The sequence below is a fragment of the Canis aureus genome, chromosome 14, assembly GCF_053574225.1.
Source record: "Canis aureus isolate CA01 chromosome 14, VMU_Caureus_v.1.0, whole genome shotgun sequence".
NCBI classification, from domain to species: domain Eukaryota; kingdom Metazoa; phylum Chordata; class Mammalia; order Carnivora; family Canidae; genus Canis; species Canis aureus.
In genome coordinates, this window is record NC_135624.1 from 49,655,162 (window position 1) to 49,672,772 (window position 17,611).

Genomic DNA, 17,611 nt, shown 5'->3' on the forward strand with positions numbered 1-17,611 from the left:
CTCAAAGTCAAACTCTCTAAACCATTATTTCTCCCTAACCCACCCCTTCTCACACAATTCTCCCTGTTCTATAGAATCCGTATACCACCTACCCTCTTTATCCCTGCTTGACTGGCTGTCTTCTATCAGTACCATATTCCTCCCCTGGAAATGATCACATGAGATTTCATAGAAAAGCAAAAGTGGATCCTCATTAGGAAGCCTTAGGATTCTGCTGGTCAATGGAACGAGGGACAGAATGAGAAGTAAAAATCAGGGTCTGCCAATGTACGCGTCAAAAATGATGGAAATGAAATTAACTTCTGCAGTGATCCCAGGATAAATCCAAATGTAAAGAGTGAACTCTGCTGTCTGTGATCTTGATACAACCATTAGGGAGTTTGTCCGCTCCTGAGAGAAACAGATGCCAAGATATGATGAAACATGCAAGGACTTTATTAGGGATAATACCTATGTGGACGACAATGGGACTGGAGCTAAGTAAAGATTGGAAGAGCACCTGAAAAAATGTAATAATGTCTTTGTTGAATAAGTGTGTGATGCACAAAGTTCAGTTTGGAAAGGGAAAGAGAAGAGAAACATTTGGGCACAAAATGATGTGAATTAGCAGAATTGCTATTGGGTCAGAGGTAAGGTAAGCGGGCATCCACCATGTGGCTGTTCCAGGTAATTACTCCTGACACCTTATCTGACTGGTCTACTCTATTATTGGTTGATGCCTGTAGCTGTACTGATTCTTAATGTTTTCAAAACAACCCCCAGTTACATGGGCTATCATACTACCTGGAATATTTGCCAATGATTTCACAAATTAAAAATTTATTTCTGATGGCCTTCTCGCTGTAACATAGGCCTCTCACACGTATTAACAATTCTTATAGATAGTGGTGCAGAAACAAAGGGAACTGTTGTTGTTCTATGAATTTGTTGGAGGATAGTTTATTAAGCTGATGGTTCATCCAATCAAAGTTGCCAATGAGCTGCTGGTTTTTGTTCTATTCTTCCTAGAAAAGAATGCACATTACCCTTTTCCCATTGCCCCACTAACAATATAACAGCAACTAAAGCTGGTATACTCCTTATTTATTCTTTTATCCTAAATACAGTATTCCCTCCTTAAATAGGAAAGGGTTGAAGAAAAAATGAACTGAGACCTTGAAATGTGACCTATTATTAAAATTTTTATAGGCACAAATGCTAAAGTAATGAAGATGTTTGGGGGAAAACTGGTGAAATTTCTAGACTTAAAAGCCTGGTAGACAAGAAGCAGAGCTAGCAGAGCCCATGCCAATGTGGGAATGTGGAGTCAGGAAGAAGCAAGAGAAAGTGACCCAGGAACGCATAGCTATTAAGGTGAGGACTGAATTTTCACAGGCAGTTGTACTGGAGTTCAGGACCAGTTTAACTAGATCTCCAAAGAATATCTGATATCTGGAAAACAGATTAGATGGATTTGTTTGTTTTTCATAACTAAAAGTAAGTTATGAATATCAGTCCAAAGTCTGAGACAGAGTAACTTATCTTTCATATAATGAACTAGAAAGTAAATTCTCAGACTAAAGATGTGTGCTCATGTCTGGGATGGGTTGAGCTTCTTGTGTGGGGATGGCAGGTTGTCATCCCTTCCAAGAAGAGTGATGCAAGGACAGGAAACTAGAAAAGATGATGCTATGAACATATAGAATTCCAGGGGAAGTGACATGCTATCTCATGTGCATTTAAACTCCTCTTCCAGGGGGCACCTGGGTGGCTCAGTCGGTTAGGTATCTGACTCTTGGTTTTGGCTCAGATCATGATCTCAGGGTTGTGAGATCAAGCCCCATTTGAGGCTCCATGCTCAGCAGGGTGTCTGCTTGAGATTCTCACTCTCCATCTCCCTCTGCCCCTCCTCCCCATTCTCACCCTAAAAAAATAAATACATAAATCTTTAAAATAAAAATAAAGTCCCTTTCACATTAATGAGGTGGCTGATTTTCCAACAGGGCACAAACTCTGAGTTCTAGTCATTGCTTCTGTTCTCCTGTGTGGTAATGCTCCACCCCTCCCACTGAAACACACACTCTTACTAGCACTGAGTACTACACTATCCCTGTGCTCACCTTCGGAATGGCCCCTTTAGGAAGTTGTTTTCGATGACCTGCTATGACCATGACACCTGTTTCCTGCCCAGACTGCCACAGTGGCCCAAAGCCACACATAGCCCTCTTCCTTCTTCCGTGCCCAGGGCCTACAGGAAAGAATGGCTAAAATTCCCTGTCTCTTCTTGTGTCGGGCAAAGACAGAAATGAGATTAGGCTAGAGATCAGAAAATGCAAGAAATTCAGACTGGGGATATCCTGCCTCCAAGAATGGTCAAACTTTTAACAATTAGGAAAAAGAAAAAGTGGAAAAAAAAAGTCAAATCACTAATAACGAAATTAGAAGAAATAGAGTTAAGCATGTCCACCATCGTGCTAAATGAAGAACATGGCATTTCCTTTCCATTTCTTCAAAACTGTGCATACTCAGCCAAGTTACCAATGATGTCCCTATCGCCTGATCCATGATGATGCTCAGTCCTAATCTGCTACTTTCCCTTTACCCTACCTACTCCAGCCACACTGGCTTCCTTGCTTTCCCTTTTATACACCAAACATACTCTATTTTACAACTTGGTATTGGCTATTCTTTCTGCCTGGAATACTCTTCCTCAGGTGTTCCCCTGGCTGGCTACTTCCCTCCTTGAATTATTCCTCAAATGTCACCCTTTCAATGGGACCTATTGGGACCACTCTATTTACAGTTGCAAACTTCCCCCTTCTGCTCCCGATCCTACATACGCTGCTCTACTTTCATTTTATTCCATGGCATTTGGTACTTCCAAAATGCTTTGTTATTATTGCTTATTTATTATGCATATTGTTTATTTTCTGTCTGCTCTTATAGATTTTCTTGAGGGCAAGCATCTTGGTTTTATACATCAATGTCTAAAACAGAGTCTAGGCCATGGTAAGGTGCTCAATAAGTATTTGCTGAATAAGCAAATAGCAGAGGCTTTCATACACAAAATTCAACTAAATGGGATTAATGTGATGAGAATAAGGGCAGGAAAAGAGAAGAATGCAAAGATGAATAGGTCAGAAATAGGATATTAACATCAGCAAAAATGGAGTTAAAATTAAAATCATTAAATAAGGCAAGAAAAAGACACTCCACCATGATAAGACACTTTTTATAAAGAGGATATAATAGTCCTAAGCAGGTTGCATTAAACATCAAAGTATGCATCAAATATCAGATATCTAACTATATAAAACAAACACAATTAGAAATAGAATAACAACTTGATTTTTTAAAAAGTACAATTCCGGTGGGTAACTTCAGGCTGTCACTAAAATGACTTTGGAGTTGTGACCACAAAAGCGGGCCAAAAGAGATATGCAAAATTAATGAGAGGTAATTTAATGATCTATTAGGAGTTGATGAAAAAATATTAAAATAATTGATAATAGAACCAAATAAAAAAAAAAAGGGGGAGTTGACTGTAAACAAATGCTAAAACTACTTAACCCTCCTCACAGCCCCTGGATGATTTGCATTACTCATCAGAGAATTAAGGGAGGATCCAGGAAACCTAGATTATAAAATCACTGCAGGACTGGGAGTTCCCATTATCCTAGTGAAGTGGAAGCTGACAAGAGTTAAGGGCCATGCCTAGAACTGAATTAGCATAACTTCTCCCATATTCTAGTGGCAGAAGGAGTCACAAGGGCCACCCAAATTTAAAGGGATAGAAAAATAGTGTCTCTTGATGGAAAGGAGCAAGTTCACACAGAGAACATATGGGATAGGAATCATGGTATGGTAGCCATTCTGGAAAATACAATCTACTATAATAGATAGTTGGCATGCTTAAGAAGAAAATTTAATATACTATCTTTATTATCACATAATTTATAGTGCAGTTGAAGATTTTAAGGAAATTTAATAAATTAAGTTATAAAAGTACCATAAAAAGGAACTGCATTTTTGGGCCAGATTTATAGATTAAATAATAATATTTGTCAATTAATCTTAAAATCTCAGTAAATGGATTTCTCTTAAAATGTAAAAATCTGGGGACGCCTGAGTGGCTCAGCAGTTGAGCATCTGCCTTTGGCTCAGGGCATGATAATGGTCCCGGGGTCAAGTTCCACATCGGGCTCCTTGAGAGGAGCCTGCTTCTCACTCTGTGTGTCTCTCATTAGTAAATAAATAAAATCTTAAAAAAAAAAAAAAGTAAAAATCTGGAGGAAACCTCACCTCCTAAGAAAAAGGAAAAGCAGAATAATCTATGCAATTATAACTCTTCTGGGTTCCATTAAAGAGCTGAGGTTGTAGGGCAACCAACTAGCCTGAAATCTAATCTCGAAGGAGAAATAAAATGAGTACTAGCTAATCTGAAGCAGAGTATGGAAGGGAGACAGATTTTTCATAAAAGTAGGTAAGAAACCTTCAGCTAAAATTTGCAAACAATTTCTGAAGTCAAGTTTGGGCTATCAGGAAAGCATAGCAATCCTGGGAGCTGCAGATAAAAGGAAAATTCACACTCAATCACAGGCTATTCTCCACAGACCACACCAGGTGTTCATAAGAAAGACTGGGGCAGGGTAGAAGATGAGAGAAGGCCTTCCTAATGGTTCAGACGTGTGGAAGGAAGATGAGAAAGACAGCAGGACCTGTGAAAGCCAAAGGGTATAGAAGAACACCTTTCAAATACTGAAAAGGAAATACTGTAAACACAAATTTCTATACGCAGCGAAAAGCTGTTCAAGTAAAGGGAAATTAAGACTTTTTCAGATAATCAAAGATTGAAAGCATTCATTACTAATAGACAAGAACTCCAAGAACCTTTAAAGGAATTTCTTTAAACAAAAGGAATATGAGACAGAAACTTGGATTTGTACATTAAAAACAAAAAAAGCACTGGAAATGATGAAAATAAATGGACCGTGGAAGTCAGGACACAACACCATTTTGGGAGCACACACTCCTCTAATCCAATCTGATTTCATGGGCTACTTTATCTTGCCCAAACTACCCTGAAAAAAAAAATCTAGCATTCTAAAATATAGTAAGAATAGTTATTTATGTGTTATTTGGGGGAAAAGGCAACTTAGTTAAGGAAGAATGAGATTTGGACCAATTTATAAAAGAGCAAAATTTTTTATTTAAGTGTGGTCAAGTGTAAAAACATAAGTAGCAAGGATAAGAAAAATCCAGAGTGTAGGATGAACATTGAAAATATAAGCACTAGGTGTTATGCTATATGGTGGGAAATTGAACTCCAATAAAAAAATATACAAAAGATAAAAATACAAAAAAGTTATAAAAGCCAAAAAAAGAAAAAGAAAGAAAAAGAAAGAAAGAAAAGAAAGAAAGAAAAAAGAAAATATACAGTTATGAGTGCCTGGGTGGCTCAGTTGGTTAAATATCCAACCCTTGGTTTTGGCTCAGGTCACGATCTCAGGGTTCTGGGATTAAGCCCTGTATTGACTTCCATGCTCAGTGCTGAGTCTGCTTCAGATTCTCTCTCCCTCTGACCACCCTCCTGACCCCCACCACCACTGGCTTGCTCTTAAATAAGTTAATAAAATCTTAAATTAAAAAAAAAAAAGAATATATACAATTTTAGAAAGCCAAGGAAGTCTTACATTTAAAAATTTATCATTTTAATAATTTAAAATTTAACTAAAAAAGAAAATAGCAAGAGGATACTGTTTTAACCCACAAGCCATTCCCCGCCCCCGCCCCCCCCAAAAAACTTATATTAACTTGATATATCTCTTTGGACTGTATTGGACAATTCTGCAGAAAGAAAGAAAGAAGGACATAGACTTGATTATTTTATTTACATAATAACTATGTAGCACTTGTTATTGCTTATTTCCATTCTAAATACCTTACTAATATTAAATAATGTAATCCTCATAAGAACTCTATGAAGTTGACATTATTATCATTCATATCTTACAAGTATGCTCATAACCATAGGGTAAAGTGAAGATTTGGAAGTAGACATTTTCTCTGAAGTCTTTGCTTTCGATCTTTATACCATGCTGCCTTCCAACACCATAATTGGCCCAAATCCTACATTCCTGATACAATTTCCATGTCTGTGAAACATTTATGAACATTTATACCTGGCTGCAAAGAAAACTTCAGCAAATTCAATGAGTAAAAATTCTATAGGTTATGCAGTCTGATCCTAATTCACTACATAAGAAAGAAAATATTTTAAAATGACCAAAAAATTGACTACTTGGAAATTAAGAAATTCTTAGATTACATTTGGCTAAAAGAAGAAATTAAAGGGAAATCACTGGCCATCATAAAAGCTACAAAAAGAGAATTTTATAATATACTCTAAGGCTCTACGAAGGTTGTATCAAAAATTATATAGTCAAAATGTCCTTGTGAAAGAATGAAGACGAGAAATAAAGAAACTAAAACCACATTTTAAGAAATTATCAAAAAAAGAAGAAAACAAAAGAGTAATTAATAAAGTTAGAATCTTAAAGAAGTAAAAAAAGTAGTAGAATATGTAAATAAATTTAAAATCTTGTTATATTAAAAATGCAAACATTTACTAGATAAGCTTGATTTTTAAAAAGAAGAAAAAGCAAAATTATAAAAGATCAAGGAGTTAAAAGAACAGATTAAAATGACCAAAAGGATTAAAAGAACATAATATGAAATTTTATGGGAAGAAATTTTGAAACTGGAAAAAACATTGGAAAAGAAGAGGACAAACCTTTTTTTTTTTTTTTTTTTTTTTTTGTGGATGACATGATTGTAAACCTAGAAAACCCAAAGGAATCTAGTAAAAATCTCCCAGAATTAAGAAGAGAATTTGGTGAAGTAGATGGATCTAAAAATATGAAAACAAAATCAGTAGCTTGTTCTTTACTCTGGCAATAAGAACAGGAATGGAAGAAATCCATTTAAAACAGTGAAAAAGAAACCCTTGTGAAATACTTAGATTTAACAAAAAAAGGAAATAAACAACAAGGTCATACTAAAATATGTAAAAGGAGAAATGAAGAAATGGAAAGATATACCAAATTCTTGGATGAGAAGACTCAATGCCATAAAATTCCCCCAAATCTCAACAGTGTGGGTATTTTTTGTCTTTGCTTTTGGCAGTTGGGTAAAGTGATCCTAAAGCTTCTGGAGAAAAATAAATACCAAAGACAAGACAAATAATTTTGGAAAAATAGAGATAGGGCAGTGGACTTCCTTGCCAGTTATTCCAACCCTCTATGAAGCCATTATATTCAAATGAGAACCCTATTGGATCCCAATTTTATGGCACATCCAAGGATATAGTACAAAAATATGAATGAAAAATATAAAGAAAAAGCAAAACTCTTGCAAGAAAATCCAGTAGATTATATGTACTATTTGTGCAAGAAAAGTTTTCTGATAAAAACTGAGAAGTCAAAAGCTGCAAGAGAAATGACAGGTGTATTTAACTATAAAAATTACAATTTTTAAGGCAAAAGTTTACAAATATCATTGACTATGACAGATTTGCAGAAATAGATATAATGCAGACAATATATTTAGTTTTTATAACGTATTTTAAAGATTATAATTTGACAAGAGAGACAAGAACAAGCCAATAGGAAAATGGGTAAAGAATGTGAATGGCCAAACTCAGAAAAGTGAATCCAAATGCCAAGAAACATGCAAATAACCTCAAATTCACCACAAGGGAAGGGATTGCAAATTAAATTAACAACGAGATGTCAGATTGTCTAAAATTTAAAAGATCCATAACATTTATTGCTGGCAGGGCTGTAGGAAAGGGAGCAATTCATGCAGCGTGAATGAAATGAGAAATGTTAGAGCCCGGATGCCTGGGTCGCTCAGTCAGTCAAGCATCCTACTCTTGATTTCGGCTTGGGTCATGATCCCGGGGTTGTGGAATTGACCCTGCATTGGGCTCCGTGCTGGGCATGGAGCCTGTTTGAGATTCTCTCTCCCCCTCTCTCTCTGCTCCTCTGTCATCCCCTCTTAAAACATTAATTAAAGACCTTCAGATGAAGGGTAACAGGGAGATGGTATATGACTGCCCCAGCTCTTCCTTTGATGGGATCATTGTGATGATGAGTCCAGAGGACCAGGTGGGTCTTCAAGTGGCACCGAGTCAGCAGCTTTAAGTCGAATATGTATGGAGTGTCGGTCACTGGTCGCTTACCCCAAGGAACTATGCAAGAGCTGTAAAGTTGAAGAGTGGCCTACAAATCCAGAGACACAGCTATTAAGACCTAGCAAGATGCATGGCCTCCAGCATCTTCACTCCCCCCCTCCTACATCCGCTTGTTTTCTGTTATGGAACTAAATGGGCGGAATTCCAGATACTGCCCACCCTCCAATTCTGAGACTTGGTAGACAGGTGAGAGAGCACAATGTGTCCCTTGGCCATTCTACCTTTGGACAACTGGTAAGGCTGGTGGATTAACAGAGACTGAATGGAGTGCAGGGTAGGAGACCAGGTCTGTGCCCTTGCCCACAGGTAGGATTCTGGGTCAAATGCCAATAAAAATGGATCCCTAGGAAAGTTCTTAAGCAAAAAAACCCAAAACCCAAAAAAAACAAAACAAAACAAAAAGTCACAGCCTCTTGGGGAAATAGTAAGGTGATATGTATTACAATTTAAAATACATAGACTCTTCAGGCCAGCAGTCCTTTTCCTGAGAACCTGTTGGGTAGAAACAAGGTCACCAGAACCAAAGGGTTCACATAAAGGTGTTTTTTGGAGAGTGAGAAGTTATTTTAGGTTTTATGGGGGTTTTTTTTGTTTGTTTGTTTGTTTGTTTTTGCAAATTGTTTGCAAAAGCTACATTGTGTTTCTAGGAATAGGAGAATGGCTGAGTAAACTATGGAATATCCATATGATGGGCCAATGTAGCCACTAAGGAGAATGATTCCAAGCTGTGCTGGTTGACAGGAAGACCTTCAGAAGGTGTTGCTGACTGAGTAAGGCACAATGGTTCTATTTTTGTAAAAGAACAATGATCAGAAATCACTTGTATGTTATGTGTGAGCATGTGTATGTGATTATGTAACCATTGGTAAAAATAGGAAAGACACATCTTAGACTATTCATATGGGTTATCTGGGTAGGTGGGTGGGTTGCGAATTGGTAGGTGTGGAAGAGAAAAGGAGGCACCAAGCCAAAAAAGGAGAAAACAAAAAGACCACTCACATATGACCGCACACTTGTACCTCTGCTTGAACTGAATCACCTATGCAGATTGGACAAAAGGAACTCACCTGGCCAGTTGGAGGGACCGTACCTCATGGATAACTCCTTCCTCTCCAGGAAAATTTGCTATTCCATTTGTATTCCTGCACGCCAACACATTCCCCGAGAAATAGTTTCTGCTTCTGGGGTTCCTATATTTAACTCTAAGACCCCTCCCACATGACATAGCATTTCCTCTCAGAAATAGCACTCAGAAAGTCTCCATCACCTTCTGGAAATGGTTATCCTTTGATGTTTCTACCTCTCTTGCTACCTTGTCCATGCTTCCTTTCTTGGCTGCAGGGTTAACCTAAGTAAAGTGGATCACACAATTCTGGGCAGAAGGTGAAGGGTTCCATCACGGGTACCTGCGGAAATGGCCAATTCTTTAGCTCATACATCTTAGAGTCACAGACTTGTCCAAATTGTGAACTTCCTCAGGATCCAAAATGAAGTAAGATAGGAAGAAGCCAAAAACGAACTTGAGATACTTTTAGTCAGCCCACGCTGTTTACTGCTCCCGAGTCCCTTCCCTTCTGGTGTTTATAGAATGTTTACTAGACTTGCATTCCACACTCACATCTGTCTCCTTCAGCCTCCTTGCGGTGGAGCCATTTCCTTCACTTCAAAGGGAGCTCCAGGTGCAGGGAGGACTCCAGGGGTGTGGCCCTGCCTGGGAATCTGGCTCCTTTTCTCTGCTAAGACATGTACATTCTTCATCTTATCCCAAGTTGACTTTTGGAGCCATTCCTAAATTCATTCATCTGTTTTTGGACTCTGAAGTGAGACAGAAATGGAGATCTCTTTCCTCTTTCCTCACATCATCAACCCTAGTTTTGTCATGACACTTCAAAGTGATTAGCTGTGGAAAGAAATGAGGGCTAAACATGCCACTACAGAGAAAATGCCACAATTTAAAGAGTGGTACGTAGGCTGAGGGAGATTACTATGATGATGGCCTCCAATGAATTATGGAGACATTTAAAACTCATTGTTTTAAGCTATTATCATTATTTTTTAAAATTCAGCGGTGGTTAACTGATGCTGTGCCATGTGATATGCTTCTCCCAACAAGAAGAAGGGACTATTTCTCCATCCCCGTAAACCTTTCTGGGCTGGACCCGGGCTCTGTGGGAGTTTCAGAGCCTAGGCCCTGGGAGGCTTCCCCTCTTGCTGGCTTGGAGCCTTGAGATGGCCATGCTGCGAAGAAGCTCAGGCCAGCCTACTGGTGAACGAGAAGACTCGGGAAGAGAAGAGGCTCTGGCCTGTAACCAGCCACGTGAGTGAGGCCAGCTAAAGGCAGTCTCACAAGTGATTCCAGACAAAACCTGCCGAGGAATAACTCAACCAACCCCCAGAATCATGAAAAATAATAAATGGTGGTTGTTTCAGTCTCCGGGTTTTGAAGTGGTTCATCATCTAGCAATAGTTGACTAATACAAAGGCTTGGACATTTTGATTCAGTACCTATCCTTTCTCTTTTCTAGTGTTCTGTGTATAATGAGGCTCCTTTTCATTTTTTTCCCCCATAGAAATCTAGGAAAACACATTCCCTACATGGACACAGGTCATTCCTAAGTACTACACACTTAAAAAAGTTCACAGGAGACAAGACTGCAAAGGCAGGCATTAGGTCTTAGGACAGCACCATATGACCAGTGAGAGGTCAGCACACGTTGACCAAATTAAGAACCTTATGAGATCCCTGTCGCTGCAGTCATCTCATTTTCTGTGCTTGCGTGTGTCACAAAACGAATATCTGGTTGGTTTGGCCGGCTCTGCAGGTGTTCCCTTGTTGCCTCACTTTTCCAAATAATAGGTAGTTCTCAAAGATCCCAGGCTGGAAGCATAGAGTACCCTCCCCCTGCCCCCGCAGTGGGTGGAAGACTGGGTACATTGGTCAAGAGGGTAGTGGTTGTAGATATTAGTGGCTGGGGCGGTAGGAGCAGCAGCTAACATCTACTGACACCTTATCAATATGCCAGTCATTATGCCATTCACTTTCTTAAGTCAATCAGTTATTTATCACTTCCATAAGGAAGCTGAGGCACAGATGTGTGAATTGATCCGTCCAAGCTGACAGTTAAAAGGCAGAGGCTTATCTCTTAGCCAACTCTCTGGCTCTACATGTGGCTAATTGTATAGTTATAGCCAAGGAATATTTAACTAAGGTTTAAACGAAGGACTATTAAACATAGTCACTTATAAAAGTTACCCGATAAGAAATCACCTATAAGTTATAATCTCCAAAGCTTTTAAATATCACTTGTAGTTCTCACCAGTCAAGAAACAAGCATTACTGAGAACATAATATATGTCTGTGCTTGTATGCACAAAGTGATAAAACTGTGAACCAATAAAAAAACAACATCAGGTAAGAATCTTGGCCCTAAAGGTACTTACACTAAAGAGAACCAGACCTACTCAATGAAATGACCACAGAGTAGGACAAGATTAAAAAAAAAAAGAAAAGAAAAGAAAAGAAAAAAGAACAAAGGAGTCCTGAGACCTCACCTCTTAGGAGGAAGAATCTGAGTCATATTTCAAATCATCCTTTCTCCTCGAAGCAAAACCACAGCTTTCTTTTTGGATGTCACAGCACTAAAAGATGGTTTAATAGGCCAGACTAACCTGTGTTAACAAGTAGAATAATCTCCAAAAAAAGAAAATTTACTTTGGGATTTAAGATAATCAAAACTGATTACTTCTCAAGAGGCTTAGAAACCCAAAGCTGTAAACACAGCTGGGGAAACACTTGAATGTGGGTCCGTAAAAACTCCAGTGAATAATCCATCCTTCTGCCTCATGACGTGGACATTACACCACATCACTAATGTCCACCACGTGGACATTACACCATGAACCTATAGGAAAGCAGTAAATATTTTTATACAACCTTGTTGGTGAACAGAAAAAAAAAATGTACAGAGATAGGCCCACCCACATCTTCTACGCTTATAATGTAAATATCTTTCTTGTTTTATTGAAGTAAGGGCTGAAAGATCACATTCAGCCCAGCCACTAAATCGTAATACAGGGATGTTGTATACCAAACCTATACAAACTGGATTTTCTTCTGAGAATTTAGAGTGCCAGTAGAATTATTTTTGATTGACTGAAAAATAATGTCCTACTATTTGTTATCCAATAATCCACAACAGCATTTGCTCCAGTTTTCCCTACATGGAATAATTATGACTTACCAAGACCTTTTTTTGTTTTTTCCAATGGAAAGATAGACATTTGTGTATTAACAATGATTATCTATGGCAGTGAGATTAGGAGCGTTGGTTATTCATTTCTTTTTTGTTGTTGTTGTTGTTTTTGAAATGTTTCAAAATAACACACATTGTTTTCATAATAAAAAGATGTTATGATTTAAAAAAAAATTTTAATGATTTTTTAAAAAGCAATCAACTCACTTAACTTCCTCACTGAAGGACATTCCTTTACTATTTGAATAATTTGCCCTTCATTATTGTGCCTACCAAATAAACTCTTGTGTTCAGTTCATGTAAAAACAATTTCCCTTCCAGGAGAATTCCTATGATCCGTTTTCACTTAAATCCAGAAATGCATGTCAAGGCTAAGAATATTGTGACACAGAACTTGAGGCTTGGAAAAAAGTCACTGTGAGCAGGAAAGAAATGATATTTTAAAAATTCCTTTTTCAGATGACTTGCTGGGTAGTTCATTAGCAAAAGACACAAAAAGTACTTTCTAAAATAATAATGACCCAGAACCTTGCTCTTTGAGATAACAAGGCTCTGTTTTTGCAGGTGGCCTTCTACTCAAAGAACAAAAACTGGAAGCATCCATTGAATTGCCCTGTTTACATGTGTTGAGTCATGCTAATGGAACAGAGCTAATCAGGCCCAGGGTACAAAGCCCTTTATGTGAAGGAGAAGGGCCAGCCTCAGATTCACTAACTTCCAGATGCAAACACTTTCACTGGCCTCTGCAAAGACACCAACCTGCTGTGGGTGACCTTGAAGGCAGAGCTGGCCATGAGAAAGACGATGTGAGCCACATACAGAATTTTAAGTTTTCTAGCAGCCACGTCTTATTTATTTATTTATTTATTTATTTATTTATTTATTTTTAAAGACTTTATTTATTTATTCATGAGAGAGAGAGAAGCAGGCTCCATGCAGGGATCCCGATGTGGGACTCGATCCCAGAACCCAGGGATCACGCCCTGAGCCAAAGGCAGACGCTCAACCACTGAGCCACCCAGGCGTCCCTCTAGTAGCCACATTTTAAAAAGTAAAGAAATAAATAGGTAAGTCCGTTTTAACATTATATTTTATTTATATATATCCAAAATAGTCTCATTTCGATATCAAAAAAATACTTCAGTAATGCACGTTCTTTTTCTTTCTTTAACAAAGTTGTTGAATTCCAGTCTGTTTTTTCACTTATAGCATAGCTCATTTTGGACTGATTGCATCTGAAGGGCTCAAGAGCCATGTGTGGCTAGTGGCTAGCCGCCTTACTGGACAGTGCAACTCTCAGATGAAAATGTTATTCTCACCAAGTAGGATTCTAGGCTCGTAATTTTTTTTTAATTTTTTTTACATTGAGATATAATTTACATACTATGAAACTCACCTTTTAAAGTGTATAGTTCAGTGGTGTTTAGTGCATTCACAGGACTGTACAACTGTCACTACTATCTAGTTCCAGAATATTTCATCATCCCTAAAAGAAATCACATGTCTCCACTCGTCGCTTTCTAGTCCCTTTTTTCCCTGGCCCTGACAACCACTAACTTGCCCATTTTGGACATTATATATAAAAGGAGTCATGCAATAGGTGGCCTTTGTGTCAGACATCTTCCCCTTAGCAAAATGCTTTCAGGTCTCAGCCATGTCGTTGCATGTATCATTCCTTCCTCCTTAGGGTTGAGGGCTAGTCCATTGTATGGCTATCTACCACATTTTGTTGGGTTCTTTCCACATTCTGGCTGCTATGAGTTGGGCTGCTATGAACATTCGTGTAAAAGTCTTTGTAAGAGCACACATTTTCGATTCTTTTGGGGATCCCACCTGGAAGTGGGATCATAGCTCCAATGGTAACTCCATGTTTAACTTTGTAAGGATCTATCAAACTGCTTTCTCAGGTGGTTGCACCATTTTACATTCCCACCAGCAATATATGAAGGTTCTGATTTCTCCAACATTTGCTGTTGGTGTCTTCTTTGTTACAGCCATCCCAAGGGGTGTGAAGTGTAAAACTTTTAACAAACCCAGGAGTCAGCTAATGTTTTTACCAAAAGAAAATACAAAAACCATGGTGGCGAAAGTGCAACAGGGCCTGTGATATTTCTCCAGATTTAAAAGATTAGGGATTAAAAGTTTACATTTGCCACATTGGGTAAAGGAATGCATTGTGGCTTTGTTAAGAAGCTGTTTTCTTCTCTCTGTGCCATCATAAAGGAAGGGGGTTCCTTTAGCAATAACAATGTGTATTTGCAATTCCTGAGCGTTTTCTTTTTTTTAAGTTTAATTTTATTTAAATTCAATTAATTAATATAGAGCGTCTCATTCATTTCAGAGGTAGAGTTCAGGGAGTCATTGGTTGTACATAACACCCAGCACTCATTACATCAACGGAGTGTTTTCAACATATTTGCTCAGTGTGAACCCTCACCTTGGCCCTAGTAAGTGGGTGCTGTCATCATCTTCATCACGAATGCTTACTCTGAGGCCCAGAGAGGTTAACTAATTTGCTCATGATTCTACAACTTCGAGGGCATGATTTTAGTCATTAACTTACTTACTTTATCTTATTTGCTAACACCATTTGGTAGGAAGTAATCAGTGATCTCCCCTAGACCAGCGGTTCTCAAAATGTGGTCCCCAGACCAGCAGCATCTCCATCACCTGTAAGCATGTTGAAGATGCAAATTCAGAGGCTCCATCCCAAACTCTGGGAGTGGGATCCAGCAATTTGTCTTAAAAGCCACCCAGGTGATTCCGACACATGCTAACATTTGAAAATCACTAATCTAGAGCAAATATATCACATGACCCAAGTTCATGGAAAAACTTATATAGGTCAGATACAGTGATAGGTGTTGGGTGCATGCAGTTTGTGGATGCAATGCTGAAAAACATGTAACTGTCCTTCCAGTGCTTAGAGTCCAGTGAATTTGATAGATGGGTGATTCAGCATTACCTTCCAGTGCAACAGGCTCTAAATTAAGGTATGCATGTGATACTCCACCCAGGGATGGTGAGAAAGCTGTCTGGTGGAAATGACTTCCAAGCTTCCAATAAACTTTGAAAGCCAATATCGGTTTCAAGTTACCCGTATATCTGTTACTCCTATTATGTTTTGAAAAGAATCCAAATTCGATAGCATGACCTTTCAAACGCTTTACTAACCATCTCCTGCTTATGACCCTACCTTCATCTCCTCTTTACCTCCTTGCTACTCAGATTGGGGGCTACAGCGTACATTGGCATCACCAGCGGGTTTGCCAGCAAGGCAGAATTTCAGAGCTTACTCCTGACTTGCAGAATCCGAATCTGCATCTTAACAAGAGCCCTAGGTGATCTGTATGCATATTAAAGTTTCAGAAGCACAGTTTCAGCTCTAGTGAAGGACCTAGCAATTTCCCCAAACTGCCAAATTATATTCTCTTTGCAGTACCCTCTACCCAGGACGCCCTTCCCACCTTTGCCTTCTCCGCCCCCCACCCCCAGAGAAGTTGAACACCCTTTCAAGACAACACACTGACTGTGCATTGTTCAATTACTTTTTTTTTTTTTTTTTTTAGTACTAGCTTGTGAGCTTCTTAAGGACAGGGAGACTGTTTTATTTTTCTATATAATTTGCAGGGATTCAGGACTTACTTGCTGCCTCGCATATAACGGATGTTCATCTGATAAAACATCGTGTGAAAGAAGGAGATGTGCCAACTACTCGGGGTAGATACCACATCACACACTTCTAGTCAGTTGTGAGGTTCACAGGTGTCCGAGAGAATCAGACAAAGCTAGGGCAAGAGGAGGCAGGGAAGTGGCTAGCGGTTAAAAAGAAAATCTGGTTTCTACTTTAAAAAAATTTTACATTATGATTTCTCATTATGTTTCTACTTCCCAGATCCCATCTCAGAAGACAGAGGCAGTGACAAGATGAGATGAGCACTGGGTTGAGAGCTGGGTGCTAAATTCATTCCCTGCTACCTTGCTTTGGGCCTCTCCTTTCACCTCCCCCTCACTGTCTCCTCACTAATAAATGAGGAAGCTGGATGAAGCAATCCCATAGATCTCCCCCAACCCCACCATAGATCTTTTTAAGCACTAGAATTCAACTATTGTGGGTATGTAGGCAAGTTTTGGAAATTAGGGTTTTAGTCAAACAGGGCTCTAGAGGATAATATGGTTTTCAAAATCTCTTTTACAGGCAAGTTCCACTCAGTTATATGTTCCTCCTCTTTCCCTAGATATTTTTGACAACATTATTTATTGTACTTTTAGTTTTTCACGAGAAGGCAGCCATTGCATGCAATCTGCTTCAGAAAGATGTAGGTATGTCGGAAGCCAGGAAGGGCGGATTTTGATCACAAAAGTTGGCATTTGCAATAAATCCAACCTTGTTCTGAGCGGTTGAATTCCTTGGAAAGCCTACTGACGTTTCAAAGAGTGCGTCGATTAGAAAATACTGACAATTTTCAAAACACTAGCCTTGCATGTTAATGCCCCGGTGTCGTGAGCGTGAACAGTAAAGCACTGTTGGTGCACACTGGGCCCCTCTCACACATGAATATGTCAACCTGACGGGCCTGTGGAGACTACAGCCCTCCTTGTTTCTCCGTCATCCCTTACACCAGGGCTAGCAATGGACCATTATCTCTCCGTCTGACATCTGAGGCGAGGATCTGAATGCCAGGAAGGAAGGAATCTGAATTCCAAATCGGTGTAAAAACAAAATCCTCTTATTACAACAGGATACAGTAAAGAAAACAAAAAAGAAAGCTCATGAGAGGGAAAAGGTTTAAGTGTAAACGAAAAATACTCTGAGGAAAACAAGATGCCCTAAGTCATGGTTCCTTGTATTTACTGGGGAAAATCCAGCATCGCCAGAGAGACTGGAGTCTGGGAGTCAGGCTGACGCCTCTGTCGCCAGGAAGATGGCTCATCATTGTCTGTGTCACAGGGCTTGACATGGGAAGTCAGTAGCGTTTTCTTTCACAGTTTTGTCTCCCTTACAAGTAAAATATTATTCTTCGGGAAGGGAGTGTTCACGAGTTTTGCACAGAGTAATTTTGGTTTGCACAAGAAAGGTGGAAAGAGTTTGTCTTTGTATTACCTGGAGATTAGGAAAATATCG

General features: G+C 38.9%; 1 protein-coding gene across 1 annotated transcript in view; it reads right to left on the reverse strand.

The window, feature by feature from the left end:
• LNX1 (ligand of numb-protein X 1) overlaps positions 1-17,611 on the reverse strand; it is a 174,545-nt gene that overhangs the window by 128,999 nt on the left and 27,935 nt on the right. The window lies entirely within an intron of this gene.